This window comes from Triticum urartu, chromosome 1A (assembly GCF_056163025.1).
Source record: "Triticum urartu cultivar PI428250 chromosome 1A, HENAU_Tu73, whole genome shotgun sequence".
Taxonomy (NCBI): Eukaryota; Viridiplantae; Streptophyta; class Magnoliopsida; order Poales; family Poaceae; genus Triticum; species Triticum urartu.
In genome coordinates this window covers 207,692,644-207,710,660 of record NC_141873.1, presented here as the reverse complement: position 1 = coordinate 207,710,660, position 18,017 = coordinate 207,692,644, and positions in this window count along the sequence as shown.

The following is an 18,017-nucleotide window of genomic DNA, read 5'->3' as shown; positions in this document are numbered from 1 at the left end:
GAAGAAGTGCCGCCTTCTGGTGGCTGGCTATCCCAAGCAGCCGGCTGCCGAAAGGTTCTGCTGGCGGGCCGGCTTCGTAGGCCGGCAGGTTGAGGAAGTTGACGGCCAGGTTGATGTTCTCCACATAGAAGTAAGATTGCTGCCACATCTTGACCGACTGTGGTAGCTTGATGGAGGGGAAGGCGTTCCTTGGAGTCGGATGGCGCACGCCGATGAAGGCACCGCACTGAGCAGCCACCTCCCGGACTGAGGTGCCCAACTTGGTGTAGAAGAACACTCCCCACAACTCGATGGTGGGAAGGATACCGAGGTAGCCTTCACACATGGTGACGAAGGCGGATAGGAGCATCACGGTGTTGGGCATGATGTGGTGAGGTTGGAGATGGTAGAAGTCGAGGAACGAGCGGAGGCAGCCACTCACCGGTAGGCCGAAGCCGCGGATGAAGTGCGAGTGGAAGACGACCCGCTCGCCCTCTCCCGGCACCGGCGAAATCTCCCCCTCGGGAGGCACGCGTGCCTTCACATAATCGGCGTCGGGGAGATGCTGCGTGTCGCAGAGGAAGGCGATGTGGTGGTCATGGACGTTTGACCTGTCCCAGTCTCCTCCCTGCTCATGCGCCATGAAGAGCTCGATGAAGCAAATGGCGCGGCAGCGGAGCTGGGGGAGGCAGGTCCAAGAAGGGCTTGGGGCGGAAGAGTTAGGAGGAAACTGGCGGCGGCAACACTACGTCGGAGTTTGAGGGCACCACGGCGAGAGGAGGAAGAAAGAGGCAAGAGTACGGGCAGGAGGGTGCGCGTGCTCCGCCACTCCCCCTCCCTCCCCTACTTATAGCTGTCGGGCTACGAAGCCGACGGGGTGAGCATGGGATCGTGGGATTAACTGTGCCCACGACCCCACATCCCCCCGCTTATCGCGCGAGTTACCACGCATGGTAACTCCGCGGGGAAGCTCAATCGGCCGCCTCTGCCGTGGCAGATCCGCTCGCGTGCCGAGGCCCGGTAGTGGCGGGTCCAGCCTGCTGTCACGTCCCATCGCGCGCGTGAGCTAGCAGGCTGGTCCAGTTGGTTGGCGCCAAGTGGTGTGCCAATAGCAGGCGGCGGGCTAGGAGTCTTCGCTAATAAGCCACCTAGTTCTCGCCGTCGCGTTCAATGTTTTCAGACGATTCCGACTGGCGGTGACCGACTCCCTCCACTCGGCACGCTAGGAGTCGGACGAGGATTCAGACCGGAACACTCGGAGGAGGAAACTGTTGGGACTTCTTGGCTTACCAGCTGCGACACCTCACCATTTTCGGGGACTACTGTCAGAGTAATGGTCCACGGGTAGCCCAACCCGGGTCCCTGAGACTTTCAAGACATCGGGGCTGGCTGCGCCCCTCAAGACATCAAGAAGAAGTGTCGCCTTCTGGTGGCCGGCTGTCCCAAGTGGCCGGCTGCCGGAAGGCGCCCGAGTTCAAGAAGGCGTCTCCAAGACGGGCTGACTTCTTGCGGGCAGCCTCTAGAGAGGCCGGCTCCTGGAAGGTGGCTCACCGCGCTCTCGAAGTCTGCGCTCCCATTCAAGAGGACGAGACATGGTGAGGCTACAGTGTAGTCCATCCCCCCATATCCAGGGCCGGGCGTGGCCATAGTGCTCCGTACGGGCGGAGATCTCTGCCTGTACATAACACTATTGCCACTCCATCCCTGATGTCCCTGCTGGAAGGCCAAGCCCTGTTCCCACGTCGACCTGTCAGTACGGCCTGAAGGCGGTGGGCCCTACTGGGCAGCGATAGCCCGGAAGCCGGCGAAGGCTTGAACAATTGGGCTTGAGGGGGGCCGGCTCCCAACAGGCGGCCCTTTCCCCCCTCGGGGCCCATGCACCATTAACTAGATGAGATAGGGAGTGGCTACAGTGATCTCCCACTAGGCGGCGGGACTTTAGCCACGCTCCCCTGACCAAGCATGCATCATTAGAGCCACGACTACATTAATCAGCAGCCGGCAGGACCCATGAGCGGCGGGAGCAGCCTATCGGATCCGTACCTGACCAGTCGGCGGGGCCCAACAGGCGGCGGGCCCCAGCAGCCAGCGAAGAAGCCGGCGACCAAAGACACTACAACCGGGCCCTACACCCGGCCATATTACCATTGTACCCCTGGGGGGTAGGCCTATATAAACCCCCAGGGCACCCATGCAAAAGGGTGCTGAACCTGTTAGAACTAGACTCATACCTAGAGGAAGGAGAGAGCGAGCCTGCCTTCTCCTACATCTAGCATATAGCTTGAGGAGCACCATTGTACTCACTTGTGCCTTAGTGATCATGCGGAGACCCCGCGGAGCAGGACTAGGGGTGTTATCTCCTAGGAGAGCCCCGAACCTAGGTAAGGTACACCGGCGTTCGTGTCTACGCCTCATCCCGCTTCCAGGAACCGGCGACGTTCTACTCGCTCCCACCATGATAAGCCATCCATTGGCATATGTCGCACCCAACCCCCGACATTGATCCAGCACCTAGCACCAAATACTTTGAAATAGCTAAAGTTTGGGTTGTTACCAGTGAGAAGTTCATAGGGTGTCTTCTTGAAGAACTTATGAAGATAAACTCTATTGATGATGTGGCAAGCAGTATCAATGGCTTCAGGACAGAACTTTCTTGGAGTCTTGTATTCATCAGGCATCGTGTGTGCCATCTCAATGAGGATTCTGTTCTTGCACTCCACGATGCCATTCAGCTGAGGTGTGTAGGGAGCAGAGAACTCATGGGTGATGCCCAATGTATCAAGACAAGTGTCCAGGCCGGTGTTCTTGAATTATGTGCCATTGTCACTCCTGATGTGCGAGATCTTGATGCCATAATTGGTGATGGCATGATTGGCGAAGCATCTGAAGACATCCTACAATTCATTCTTCTAGACAATTATGTGCACTCAAGTGTATTTTGAATAATCATCAACAATAACAAAGCCATAGAGATGTGCAGTGGTAGTAAGGGTAGAGTAATGAGTAGGACCAAATAAGTCCATGTGTAGTAGCTCGAAGGGACATGATACAGTCATGATTGTCTTCGAGGGATGCTTACCCCTAGTCACCTTCCCGGCTTCACAAGCACCACATAGATGATATGTCTTGAACTCGAAACTCGCGATGCTAATGATATGCTTCTTCTTCACGAGAGTGTACAAGTTCCTCATGCTGGCATGTCCTAGCCTTCGATGCCAAAGCCAACACTCTGAAGCTTTTGCTAGAGGACATACGGCAAGTGTAGTCCTGCTGAGAAATCTACCATATACAAATCACCTCTTTGATACCCTTCAAAAAGCGAGAGATTTGTTAGTTTCCATAAGCACAAGGCAATGATATTTTCCAAATATCACGATCATAGTCACATGGCAAAGCATTGAGGCAGACATTAAGTTGTAACCAAGGGATTCAACAAGCATCACTTTATCCATGTGTTGATCCTTTGAGATAGAAACTCTACCTAGGCCCAATACCTTGCTTTTACCAGTATTAGCGAACGTGATGTGACTTTTAGTAGATGGACGTAGGGTAGAATCCATGAGAAGACATTGATCACCAATCATGTGGTTAGTGCATCCACTATCCATTATCCATTCAGTAGCTTTCGGAGTCGTACCCTATAGTGCAGTTAGCGGGATAGTCTTCACCAAGAGTATTGTGAAGCACAAACATATAACGAACAAGCATGTTATCAAAGTTAAGATTCTTGTTTGGTAAGATAGGATGCTTGTCAAGAAACCCTGGGACGAAATTCATGGTAAGACCATTTTGGCACTTTATCTTGCGTCCCACAAGATGTTCTACGTCCCTAGCATCGGCGTCAGAAGTCTTTGATTTCCGGCTGGAGACCTTTCCCTGCAAGAGAAAGTTAATTCTTCTTGACCACCCACATCTTCAGGGGTGGCTTAGAAGCAATGAGTCTAAGTGCAGCATCTGAGAATTTTGGCTTTGGAGCCCTAGCAAATAATTTTGCAGGAGGTGAATAATACTCATAAGAATATGCAGAAAACTTCCTTGATTTTTGAACATAGCGGTTAGAAGAAACACTCTCATATTCATGAGTCTAATGATAATTTCCCTGCAAAACATTAGCGTTAGGGTGACCTTGTGAGGTTCTTTGTCTGTAAGAAAACTTTGGGCCATATGAAGCCTTTGGTATGGGGTTTGTCTTCTTCCCAGGTGGTGTCATGATGACATTCATGGGAAGCTTCTCAGGACAACTTTTGGGCACCCAGATCTTCTTCAAAGCTGGTCCATTCATGCAGTTAGTACCAATAAACCAGGCAAACACTTCACCATGCTGGTTCTTAAACAACTTATAATTGGCGTAAAAGGATTCATCAATGATATTGTGGTTAGCATAAGTGAAACCAGATAAAGTGGATAGGTCCATTAAAGGGCCCTTTGCAGCAACCCATGTGGTTTTGGGGTACTGCTCAGGCTTCCAGTAAGAGCCATCAACATTCATTTTCCTCTCGAAACCCACACCCTCTTTCCTAGGGTTTCGGTTCAAAATCTGTTTCTTGAGGAAATCACATAGTGTCTGATGCCCTTTGCGGCTTTTTTACATGCCTATTTAAAGAAATATCTTCAACCTAGCATTCTCATCAGCAATAGTAGTGGTATCCTAAGTGGAGGGGTTAGGTACCACATCAGTAGTTGAAGATATTGTAACATCAGAGGCAGTGGAACATTCAGGAATAGAGATAACATTTTCACGCTCAAGAAATTTTAAACATGATGGTACAAAATCTTCCTGAGCGGAACTCATCTGTTGAGAAAGTAGTGAATCCTTCTCCTTTTGAAGATCTTCATGCGATACTCTCAGTTTCTCTAGATCTTTCTTCCTTTGAAGATAATCGTAGGAAAGCTTCTCATGAGTAGCTGAGAGGGTGATACGTCTCCAACTTATCTATATTTTTTATTGTTCCATGCTATTATATTATTAGTTTTGGATATTTTATATACATTAATATGCTATTTTATATTATTTTTGGGACTAACCTATTAACCTAGAGCCCAGTGCTAGTTCTTGTTTTTTCCTTGTTTTTGAGTTTCGCAGCAAAGGAATACGAAACGTAATCCAAACGGAATGAAACCTTCGCGACGATTTTTCTTGCACCAGGAGACTTGGAGATGAAGTCAGAGGAGCCACGAGGTAGACACAAGGACGGAGGGCGCGCCCAGGGGGAAGGGCGTGCCCCCACCCTTGTGGGCCCCTGGTTACTCTCCTGACCTAATTCTTTCGCCTATATATTCCCAAATATCACCAAACCACCAGAGGCATCCACAAAAACACTTTTCCACCACCGCAACCTTATGTAACCGTGAGATCCCATCTAGGGACCTTTTCCGGCACCCTGCCGGAGGGGGGGGGGGGTTCGATCACGGAGGGATTCTACATCAACTCTATTGCCCTTCCGATGAAGCGTGAGTAGTTTACCATTGAACTACGGGTCCATAGCTAGTAGCTAGATGGCTTCTTCTCTCTCTTTGATTCTCAATACCATGTTCTCCTCGATGTTCTTGGAGATATATTTGATGTAGTACTTTTTTGCGGTGTGTGTGCCGAAATCCGATGAATTGTGCATTTATGATCAGCTTATCTATGAATATTTTTTGAATCTTCTCTGAATTCTTTTATTCATGATTTGACATCTTTGCAATTCTCTTCGAACTATCGGTTTGTTTTGGCCAACTAGATTGGTTTTTCTTGCAATGGGACACTGGTACAGCGAGGTGCTATACAAACGATTTTTAAACCCTTTCCGCGAGGGCATTTGGAACCGTCACTAAGTGAATGTGGGCAATAGGGGGGTCCTTGTCGGCGTCCTTGGAACGGGGGTACCCAGAATTGCCTGCCTACGGTCCAGGGTGTGGCTCCACCAGCGGCCTGGTATGGCCCATCTTCATCAACAACCACTCAAGACCCTCGTGAGGGGCCAAGCCTTGCGAGGCGGACAACAAAAGACCTCCTCAGGGGCGGCCTCCCAAGCCTTGCGAGGCGGACAACAAAAGACCTCCAGCGTCGTTTTAACAATGATCAACCACGTCACCTTCATCCGCCACGACCACCACTGCGTCGACGTCAGAAGCGAAAGCTCTGACCAAAGCATCCACGTTATCATCCACCTAGTGGGCCAGGTTGTCCCGGATAGCTCCAGGCACTGGGGCGATGGCAGTGTCGAAGTCGAAGTTGGGGTCGACATTCTGAAGATGGCTGAAGACGCGGGAGAATGCGCATCCAAGGAAGCCTCGGCTCTTTTGTTCCACAAGATCGCGAGCCCTCTTGGCCACCACTGCGTCGGCGTCAGAAGCGAAAGCTCTGACCAAAGCATCCACGTTATCATCCACCCAGCGGGCTAGGTTGTCCCGGATAGCTCCAGGCACTGGGGCGATGGCAGTGTCGAAGTCGAAGTTGGGGTCGACATTCTGAAGATGGCTGAAGATGCGGGAGAACGCGCATCCAAGGAAGCCTCGGCTCTTCTATTCCACAAGCTCACGAGCCCTCTTGGCCCGGTCCTCTAGGCGCGTCACGACGTCAGTGAAGAAGCGAAGATGGCCGGCATAGTCCTCTGCATGGTGGTGAGGGGCGTGTTCTTCGCAGGTGGCACCCAGCGCCTGGTTGGCCCTCACCCTGAGGGCCCGGAGCATGGGAGCATGCTCGCGCAGTAACGTCTGCCAGCGGAGCACTTCCTCCCTGCTTTGCTGCGTGAGGGACTCAGCATCAGCAACCCGCTGCTGGAGCGGGAGAAGTTCGGCACGGGCGGAGGCCAACTCGGCCTGGATGGAGACCAGGGCCGCCATAGCGGCCTTCTCATGCTGTTCCGCTTGATCCAACCTTGACCTGAAGGCGGTGGTTCTGCCCTCAGCTTCGGCTTCCACAAGCTTCGGCTTCAGGTCATATCTGCTGGCAAGATCCGCCCGAGCCTCCGCCACCCTATGATCAATCTCCTCTTAGATCCTGACTTCACGCGCACTAGAGGCATCCTCCGCTAGGGCAACGTGGCGCTCCCTGGTGTTCAGCCGTTCAAGCTCGGGGCTGTGCTCTGTGGCCTCTAGCACCAGTGCCTCCTCGCGCCTCAACATCTCCTCTTCTTCGAAGGGCGCCCCCTTCATTGACACCAAGGCAGCCCTACGAACCCCGACTTGCTGCTCCAAAGAGGCGTTCAGAGCCCGGAGCTCCCCTTCACGTTCCACTGCGGCCGCACGGCGGTGGTCAGCCTCCCTCGCCTCCTCCAAGGCTTGGGTGCAGGCCTCACGCGAGGTGGCAAGGGATGCCTTGGCCTTCGCGTTAGCGCGCTCGCGCTAGAGACGTCCGAAGTCGATGGCCACCTTCAGCTGATGCCATTCGTCCGCCAGCCGAAGGCCTTCGGTTTCGAGGCAGGCGTCAACATCCACAAGCTCCTCCCCGAGCCGGCTTAGCGTGCCCATCGCCTCACAGAAGTGGTCGTGGCGGACTGCTCCGCGCTCGCGTGCAAGCTCAAACACGCGGCCGGGTCCGTCATCCGCGCTAGGATGTGTAGGAGAAGCTCGAAGCGGCTCTCCCGCTCCTAGCAGGGGGCTGGGGGCCGACACTTTTCTGGTCGCCGTTCGGACCTCGGCAGAGGCCCGGTAGGGAGGGGCCTCGTCGCTCGGAGGTAAGGCCAGAGCTGAGGCTGCGCAGCCGTGGGCGAGGTCCATTGATGGGGCCCTCGGCACACTCCCCGCACCACAGGGCGAACTGCGAAGGAGGGACAACAAGAGCGTGGGGTCAAGACGCCAGGCAGGCACGTCCGCCTTCAAAGCAGGCCTTGCACTACGCGTGCGGCTCGACTGGAGGCACTCAGGGGCAGCAGAGAGCCCGAAGTAGGCAAATGTTGCTTCTCGGGAGACTCCATCGCCCTGGCAAAAGAGAACTATGGTCAGGAGGACAAGCGGCGCTCGAGAAATTACGAAGATAAGGTACTCACTCGTCAATAGCAATGTACTTCCTCAGCTTCAATGGCCGTAAGGCGTCACCGCTGCAGCTTGGAGACCCCTTCCTCTTGCGGAGCGCCGCGAAGTTCGGTCGGAGCCGGCCGAAGCCCTAGGTGCGGTCACCAAGGCCGGGCGCGGATGGTGTGACTCCTGAGGAGGTGACCTCAGGGGTGCTAGACCGCGCGGAGACTACAGTACTCACCTCGTGGCAGTTCACTAGGGCCTCGGGGGCTCCGGCCTCAGGAGCATCGGACTGCGTCATCCCCCAGGCCGCTTCCTCAGGACGACTCTCCAGGGTCCCTGGGGACGGCACCTCAGGAGTCCCGAGTGGTGCCGGTTCCTCAGCAGCAGCGCTGCCATCGCTCGACAGCAACCGCCCCCCTCCGCCCGCTACTGGGGCGGGCATCATGCTCGCGGCAGGCAGGGAGGCCACGAAGATAGGGCTCTTGTGAGGCCCTTCAAGGCCAACTGGGCATGGTCCACATTCGTCGAAGAGGGGCATCTGCTTCACGAACTCGACCATGTTCGAGCAGCAGTACAAAAGACAGCCCTCCTTAGCAGGTTGGCTGGCATCGGGTTGCCCGTCAGGAGCTCGAGCACCGTGCGCCGCGCCTCACGAGGAAGAGCCAGAGCTTGAAGCCTCATGCGGTCCCCATAGCCAGAGAAGGTCCACATTTGCCGATAGTGGCGTTGAAGCGGAGCGATGCGACACCGGATGAACTCCTTCACCACCATGGGTGCCGTCACTCCGATGTCCTTTAGTATGGCAAGCCAGAGCCAGACATGGGCGAGCCGCCGATCGATGAGCTTCGCGTGCCCCCAACTAGAGCTCGGAGCAGTTGGAATCCGGGGGAGCAATAGCAGGGGGCTGCGCATGCCAACGTCCACAAACACACACCTCTTCCTGAAGCCTCTGACGACCGCTGAGAGCTCAAAGTCGATCCTCGAGCCAGCCGGCACCGCGACGGCCTGAAGGGATACACACCCTGAGCATTGGAGAGGACGTGTCAGGTGCAGCGAGAAGAAGTGGCGAAGCAGGGCCACGCAAGGGGCAATGCCAACCATGGCTTCACAGACGAAGGCAAAGACATCAAGGAGGAAGATGGATTGGGGATCGAGATGCAGCGTGTTGATCTGGTAATGCGAGAGCACCACATTGAAGAAATTGGAGAAGGGGGGAATCAAGCCTTCCCAGAGCACGTGAAGATGGATGGGGACCTCGGTGGCCGTAATGTAAACTTCGGCGCGGGAAGCAGGCCAGGCCACCGTCGCCTACACTCATTGAAATTGGCGGCAAGCGCCGGGCGCACCTTGCCCATCGCCTCTTGGTTGAGCACGACCGACCGTTCGATTGCGGGCTCGAAGACCGGCATCACGGGGGCCGAGGTACGGGACTCCTTCTTTCCCTTCTTCTTCCGGCTTGGTGCCATGGCGGCGGGGGGAGTTGGTGACAGATTGGACTGGGGGAAGATATCCACTACCTTTCGGAAGATGAGGGAGCGAAGGAGAGTGCTGCCTATAAGGCAGATGGAGCTACGAAGAAGACAATAGTTACCTAGCCAGGCGGAAATCGAGACTGCATGGGGAAGTGGAGGCGCCCACGTTCCGTCAGTCGCGACGCGTCGATCGAGGCCGCAGGCTATTGGGGCCCGCGGCGCTCCGCACTTGGCCCCTGGCTTTGCCACGAAGCCAAGTACGAGCGGGCCTTGGGCCCGGGGGCTACTATCGGCGTCCTGGGAATGGGGCACCCAGACTTGCCTGCCTGCGGCCCAAGGCGTGGCTCTACTAGCAGCCTGGTACAGCCCATCTTCATCAACAACCACTCAAGACCCTCGCGTGGGGCCAAGCCTCACAAGGTGGATGACACAAGACCTCCTCAAGGGTGGCCTCCCTAGGCTTGCTCCCGAGGGGTGGAGAGATCTATGAAAGGGGCACCTCGCGAGGTTCGCATGATGTGAGCCATGATGACCAAGGCCAGGCGGGAGCCAGGCGAGCGCCAACGCATGAAGAGTATCGGTTTCCAATTGGGTGCTAAAGGGGCGAGCGCAGGCGAGGAGTCCCGAGGCAGCAGGCAAAGGTTTCCATATTGGTGCAACAAGACCAAGACCAGCAGGACGATAGGACGGAGGTCACCACGAAGCCCACGACGGCGTCACCGCCAGAGTCTTTGGCAGGTGAAGACCACCTTTTGTCTGGATAACTTGTAGTAGTTGTCCCCCTTCAAATTGGCTGTTGTGGGATCCCTTCCCGCCTAATATTTCGGGAGAGGACCCCGGGCCTCTCTATATAGGACTAGCCACCACCGTAGGGAGGCATCTCATCTTGGACTGGATCCATTCCACCAAGACCACAATACAAGCTCACCGAGATCAAGAACACCTCTCCTCAGGAGGCTGTTATCCCTTGTACTTGTTCATCCTAAGCCTACAAGGCAATCCACCACACCACACTGCAGTAGGGTATTACACCACAACGGTGGCACGTACCCGTATAAAATCTTGTGTCCCTTGTTCCTCAGGTTCGGCGAGCTAGGATTTGAGATCGTCGCTAGAGCGTGAGCTAGGGGGAGAGAGATCTTCGTGTGCACCCAGTGTTCGAACCTCAAGGGTTTGCCGGAACCCGTAATCCGACAGTCCTTCCCACACAACCCAGAAACCATCGGGGATATGCCCTCCCAGCATACACACTCGGCAAAATGAGGTCGTGTGCGACCGGCCAGTGCTCAAATACGGTAATATGTACAGTAGAGCTAAAAATACAATTATACATGCGAAATTGTTTTTGGTCGCAAGTACATCCCATGCAGTCAGTCCCCGCTAAACCTTTCCATTCGTTTGTACATCCCACACAGTCGCTCCAAGGAAAATGTTTCCGTTCACGGGTACATCGGACACAATTTTCCCCATCGAATCGTTTGTGATAGTGTTGCCATTGCACACGATATTAACAATTTTATCATTTACGTTATTGAATGCATCACACACGGTGCATAGAAGAAAATGTGTTGCAAAGGCAGTCCATCACACACAATTTTATGTGGTAGACGTTTGCGCAAGGTGGCCTAACGCAAACAGTTTTCAAGGGAAGGTCATGTGTGATTGTTCATTGATCCAACATGGCTTATTCCTAGAAACTATGTGCATTGCATGAGGTCATCACCCACGGTATTTTCTCAATAACTGTTCGCAATAGCAAAACCGAATTAGCAGGCTAATTCGCCATTAGTAGGCTAATTTCCCTATTATTAATAATCCATTTATTAATCTAATTGACATTCATATTAAGCACATATTATATTTCATTTCCATATTAAGGAAGCAGGATTTCATAATTGAAATACGTTAGAGTACAACATGATATAGCTTCAGCACTCAGCTACCCCATTACACAACTGCATCAGCACCAAGTTTCACATGCAACATGTAGAACCTTTCGAAATTAGCATCATAGACTATACATAGACAGGTGCATCTCATCTGGAAAACTGCTAAAGCAGAAGGCGAATATTGAGCCTTCATTCATGTTGAAGGTCTTGGCAACTTTAGGCCAGTGCCTGTTTATGATTGACCGTCCGTCCTTCTTCCGCTTCAGGAACACTTGAATATTGAACCATGGGTGTTGTATGAAAACCTTCCTCGCCTCCTGACCATGGAGGTGGTTTGAGAGGTAATCATCAGTGAACTGCTTTGGAAAGGCCTGAAAACAAGGATGTGCATAAATATCTTCTCTATATTGGAAATGGGGCAAAGGAACAATAAATGGTAAGGTATAATAGTTAGTACCATCTAGTGGTGAACGGATGTCTTCTTCATTGTGTAGAGAGAGATCTTCTTGTTTTTTCTTGCTAATTTCTTTATCCTATCAATCTTTCTGAGTTTCTTGACTTGATTGATATTCATGGACAACTCATTTCCCCATATGCAATATGGGTCGAACAGTGGGTCAAAACCTCTGATAGCAAGACCTGCATGTGCAAGACCAAATTGTTAAAAACCTAAATATTAGAATGGTTCCTGCAATTGCACAATAATGTGCTATTAGACAACGCACCATGCACATGCTAACCTCGATTCTAAACCTCAGTGCTTCCCATTGTTTCCCTGCAACACATATAAGGTAGTTAGTCATCAGGTTAAGTAAGGGTTCGCATGCTATCAGTAAAATATGTTGATGAAAAATAAGAACATTGTGGATTCATTAGATTAATTCGAGCCACATGGAAAACTCATTTATCCAAACCAAGCATGATTAAGAACTAGGAAATATAGCACTTGTATATGTTTCTCATATATTAAGTGCATCCAAATTTGATTTATTCCTCACATGCACAACAATACAAAATTCTGCCCACGACAATTGGACATCGCATTGCAAAATTGAACCAAGTAGTTAACTAAACACCACAACAAATGAACCAAACATTAATTGAGCACCACATTGCACAATATGACATACTCCTGATAAAAGATCAAACAGCTAATCAAACGAAGCATGCTTAACAACTTGGAAATGTAGCAATTGTATTTGTTTCTCATGTATTTACTAGAGCCAAATTCAATTTATTACTCATATGGTATACAATAACATAATGCACCCACAACAATTGAACATCGCATTGCAAAATTGAACCAAATAGTTAACTAAACACCACAACAAATGAACCAAATGTTAACTGAGCACAATATTGCACAATATAACATACTCATAATAGAAGATCAGACAGTTAACCAAGCCAAGCATGCTAACAACTTGGAAATATAGCAATTGTATTTGTTTCTCATGTATTTAGTATAGCCAAACTTGAAATATTTCTGACACGGTATACAATAATAGAATGCACCCACAACTATTGAACATCGCATTGCAGAATTGAACCAAACCGTTAACTAAACACCACAACACAAATGAACCAAACATTAACTAAGCACCACATTGCACAATGTATAACCAAACCAAGCATGCTTGACAACTTGGAAATATAGGAATTGTGTTTGCTTCTCATGTATTTTGTATAGATAAATTCGATTTATTTCTCACATGGAAGACAATACAAAATTGCAGCCTGAAGAATTGAACATCACATTTGCAGAATTGAACCAAACAGTTAACTTAAGACCACAACTAATTAACCAAATAGTTAATAAGTGAGCACCACACTGCACGACATATATAACATATACACTAGAGTAACAGATTGCATGGTAAAATTATATAGCACAATTCACTATAATTTGTTAAGGAAAGGCAGGAGCAGCACACGCAACGGGTAAACCGAGAATGCTTAACCGACGTAGCTAGCAAATTGCAAGGTGCTCCTCCCAGATCTGGGGGTCGGCATGAATGGCATTCATCGCAAACTCATCCACGTGTGCGACTGCGATTTGCTTCTCCGCTACCAAATGCTCCTTGAGCTCCTGGCTATACTGTGTGCACCATGGCTTAGGGCGGCGCTTATTTGGTGGAGGGGTTGATGATTTGGGTGGAAGGTATCGCACCGGCGGTCGGGGCATGTGGGATGTCGAAGGAGGAGGATGATGGGGGTCGGGTGTGGATTACCTACCTGGATAGACGAGGCCGAGCAGCGTGAAGGAGGGACGCCAGTGAGGAGGCGGCACTTCAAGCAAGGAGTGAAGGTTTCAACTTGGAAAAGGAAGGTAGAAATAGGGGAAATGGGGCTTTTGGTAAGGGGGAGGGGCGGCAAGGTAGATATTTCCGCGTAAGTCAAAAATTTGGAATCGCTTCAGCGAAAAAACTAGCGCGCAAAGTGTCATCAGACACGGTCCCTTATTCCGAACTGTGTATGATATGTGAACATCACAAACGATTCAGATAGCTTAACCCGTGTGTGATGAGTTTAAACGTCAAAAATGTTGGTTTGAATTTCCCTGGTTATAGTGGTCATCCACATCATTTCATAATTTGGCTACACAAAGGATACTACAGCACACCCACCCTTCTTAAGCGAGCAAGTTCAGCAATTAAACAGAGCTAGCTGGCCTAAACACTACTCTAACAAATTAAAGACCGACGCTCTTAATTAAACAAAACAAAGAGTACTACTATGGCTAGTGCTCGTCGATCTCCGCCGCCTCCTCCATGTCCTGCTCGCGCCCGACGGTCTCCTGAGAAGGGGCTCCATGGCATCCATCGCACCACACTCGGCAAGCATCTCGCCATCCGCGTCCGCCATCTCTTTGGAAAAGGCTGCCATGAGCTGGGTGTGGGCGTCCGTGATCTGGGCTTGGACAGGCTCCTTTGTCGCAAGGTAGGTGGCGGAGGAACGGACGGCTGCTCGAACGCTCTCGACGATTGCTAACTCTTCGGCCATGGGTTGTCGACCGTTGTCGGAGAAGCTTCGTTCGATTTGTGTTGTGACTGCCACGAGCTGGGCATGGGCGGCCTCGACATGGTCGTGGGTGGTCTCCATCGGAGCTAAGGCAACCGCTATGGAACGGACAGCTGTTGTGCCACTCTCGCTAGTTGGTATCCTCGAGGCAGATGTTGCCGCCGCCGCCTGAGAAGCAACAATGACCATTTGGGCTGCCTTGGCGGCCTGGTCACAGATTGTGGCTGCGCTCATGCACCTTGTTAGCACGCGCATGGTGACTACGGCCGTGCTCTCGCCGGAGTGGGTCGCCAAAGTTGCCCTCAGGACGTGGGTCCACGACCCCATATTTCACAGGTGACGATTGAACAGTGAAATGATATTTGGGGACCGAGCTAGTGTGCTTGACATGCCAGCTCTGGTCTCTAGCCAACGCACCTTCTTGCATAAGCCATAGGTGTACCATACACTGACGGTGCTCCATGATATTTTGTACAACATCTCACACGGTTGGTATTAATAAACTGTGTGGAGATCTACTTGATTTTTCATCTTGATTTGAATTACATAATGGGTTCACAGCAGCAATGGACGGTGTTTGAATTGCTAGACCTTTTTATCTGAAGTGAACAAGCAACTATATGTGTGTCGTAAAAGAATTGGAATTATTTAGGGTTCGTTTGGACATTTTATACATTAAATTGGTTTTCTAGCCATTTTCAGGTGCACAATTCATAATTAAACTACATGCACATGCTCCAACATGGGTTGTAAAATCATATATGTGTCCATAGGTTTATGCTTATGTCCCATGCAAGAAATGGGGATGAATTTCAAACACCACGACACCGTGGCTCTCCGGCAAACATCGACGTACTTGCTTTTGTAATTCTAGTAAATCCAAAAGTCGTCCAAAATTCATGAACCTTGCATGCTATCATGGAGCGGCATCAACATGCCGTGGTAAAATTTTTATCCCATTTGGGGCAGGTTTGGGTATAAGCTTCTCACAACAAGCGTGGTGGTTTCGGTAGGGAACGTTTCACCTTTCTGGATGAAACAATATCCATTGCCTCTTCTCGATTTTAATTTTTTCCTAGTGTCAACATAGAACAACAGGAGTGTTGTGTCAATTTTTGGGATTTTTCGGCATTCGCATGGACATCTTTATACATTAACTGAGTTTTCTATGCATTCATGAGCATAATTGAAATTTGAACTACAGGCACATGCTCTAATGCATAAAATTAGTGGAAAATTCAAATATGTGTCCTTGGTTGCATGCTTAGGCCCCATACAGGAAATGGGAATGAATGTCAGACACCCTGCCACCGTTACTCTGCCGCAAACATTGAGATACCTGGTTTTTAAATTCTAGTAAAGCCAAAGCTAGTTAGAAATTCATGAAACTTGGCATGCTATCATGGAGCGGCATCAACATGCCATTGTAATTTTTTTTGTCCCATTTGGGGCAGGTTTGGGGATATGCTTCTCATATGAGAGCTTCTCACATTGAACGTTTCACCTTTCTTGACGAAACGATAGCCATTGCCTCTTCTCGATTTCAATTTTTTCCTAGTGTCAACATAGAACAACAGGAGTGTTGTGTCAATTTTTGAGATTTTCGGGGTTTGCTTGGACATTCTTATACATTAACTGAGTTTTCTATGCATTCATGTGCATAATTCAAATTTGACCTACATGCACATGCTCTAATGCATATAAATTGGTTGAAAATTCAAATCTCTGTCCTTGGTCGCATGCTTAGGTCCCGTGCAAGAAATGGGAATGAATGTCAAACACCCTGCCACCGTCACTCGGCCGCAAACATGAGATACATGGTTTCTAGTAAGTCCAAACCTCATCTGAAATTCATGAAACTTGGCATGCTATCATGGAGCGGCATCAACATGCCGTGGTAAATTTTTTGTCCCATTTGGGGAAGGTTTGGGTATAAGCTTCTCACAAACCAGAGCTTCTCACAACCAGTGTGGTGGTTTCGGTAGGGAACGTTTCACCTTTCTAGAGGAAACGACATCCGTTGGCTCTTCTCGATTTCAATTTTTTTCCTAGTGTCAACATAGAACAACAGGAGTGTTGTGTCCATTTTTGGGATTTTTTTTGCGTTCACATGGACATTTTTATACATTAACTGAGTTTTCTATGCATTCATGTGCATAATTCAAATTTGAACTATAGGCACATCCTCTAATGCATATAAATTGATTGAAAGTTCAAATCTCTGTCCTTGATCGCATGCTTAGGTCCCATGCAAGGAATGGGAATGAATGTCAAACACCCTGCCACCGTCACTCGGCCGCAAACATGAGATACCTGGTTTTTAAATTCTAGTAAATCCAATGCTTGTCTGAAATTCATGAAACTTGGCATGCTATCATGGAGCGGCATCAACTTGCCGTGGTAAATTTTTTGTCCCGTTTGGGGTGGGTTTGGGGATATGCTTCTCACAAACCAGAGCTTCTCACAACAAGCCTGATGGTTTTGGTAGGGAACGTTTCACCTTTCTTGATGGAACGATATTCATTGCCTCTTCTCGATTTGAAATTTTTTCCTAGTGTCAACATAGAACAACAGGAGTGTAGTGTGAATTTTTGGTATTTTTCGGGGTTCACTTGGACATTTTTATACATTAATTGAGTTTTCTATGCATTCATGTGCATAATTCAAAATTGAACTATAGGCACATACTCTAATGCATATAAATTGATTGAAAATTCAAATCTCTGTCCCTAGTTGCATGCTTAGGTCCCATGCAAGAAATGGGGATGAATGTAAAACACGGTGCCAGCGTCACTCAGCCGCAAACATTGAGATACCTGGACTTTAAATTCTATTATCCAAACCTCGTCAGAAATTCATGAAACTTGGCATGCTATCATGGAGCAGCATCAACATGTCGTGGTAAAATTTTTGTCCCATTTGGGGTAGGTTTGGGTATATGCTTCTCACAAACCAGAGCTTCTCACAACAAGCATGGTGGTTTTGGTAGGGAACATCCCACCTTTGGGGATGAAACGATATCGATTGCCTCTTATTGATTTCAAAAAATTTCTTGTGTCAACATAGAACAACATGAGTGTTTTGTCAATTTTTGCGATTTTTCGGGGTTCGTTTGGACATTTTTATGCATTAGTTGAGTTTTCAATGCATTTATGTGCGTAATTCAAATTTGAACTACATGCACATGCTCCAGTGCATATAAATTGGTTGAAAAATCAAATCTTTGTCCTTGGGTGCATGCTTAGGTCCCGTGCAAGAAATGGGAATGAATTTCAAACACCAGGGCACCATTGATTGCCGGCAAAATGTTGAGATACTTTGTTTTTAAATTCTAGCAAATCAAAAACTAGTATGAAATTCATGAAACTTGGCATGCTATCATGGAATGGCACCCAACATGTTGTGTTATTTTTCGTTTCCATTTTGAGAGAAGGCACACTCGAATAACAGCCAACCAAGGCATTTTGTAACAAATAGCTGCCACTCTAACATCGCAAATGTTTGTATAATTCAAATCGTGTGTGTTATGTTAACCATTCAAGTGATGCCATGTGTCTTTGTTTTAATGGTTATAGGAGGTGTCGTGCGGACAGCTGCTTGACTGAACAGGAGGCATGCGAGCGCAGTCCGGTGCGCTGGCTGACCGAGAGGCATGCAAGTTGTCCTCCAATGCGCAGGCTCACCGGGAAGGATGCGAGTTGTACGTTGCACA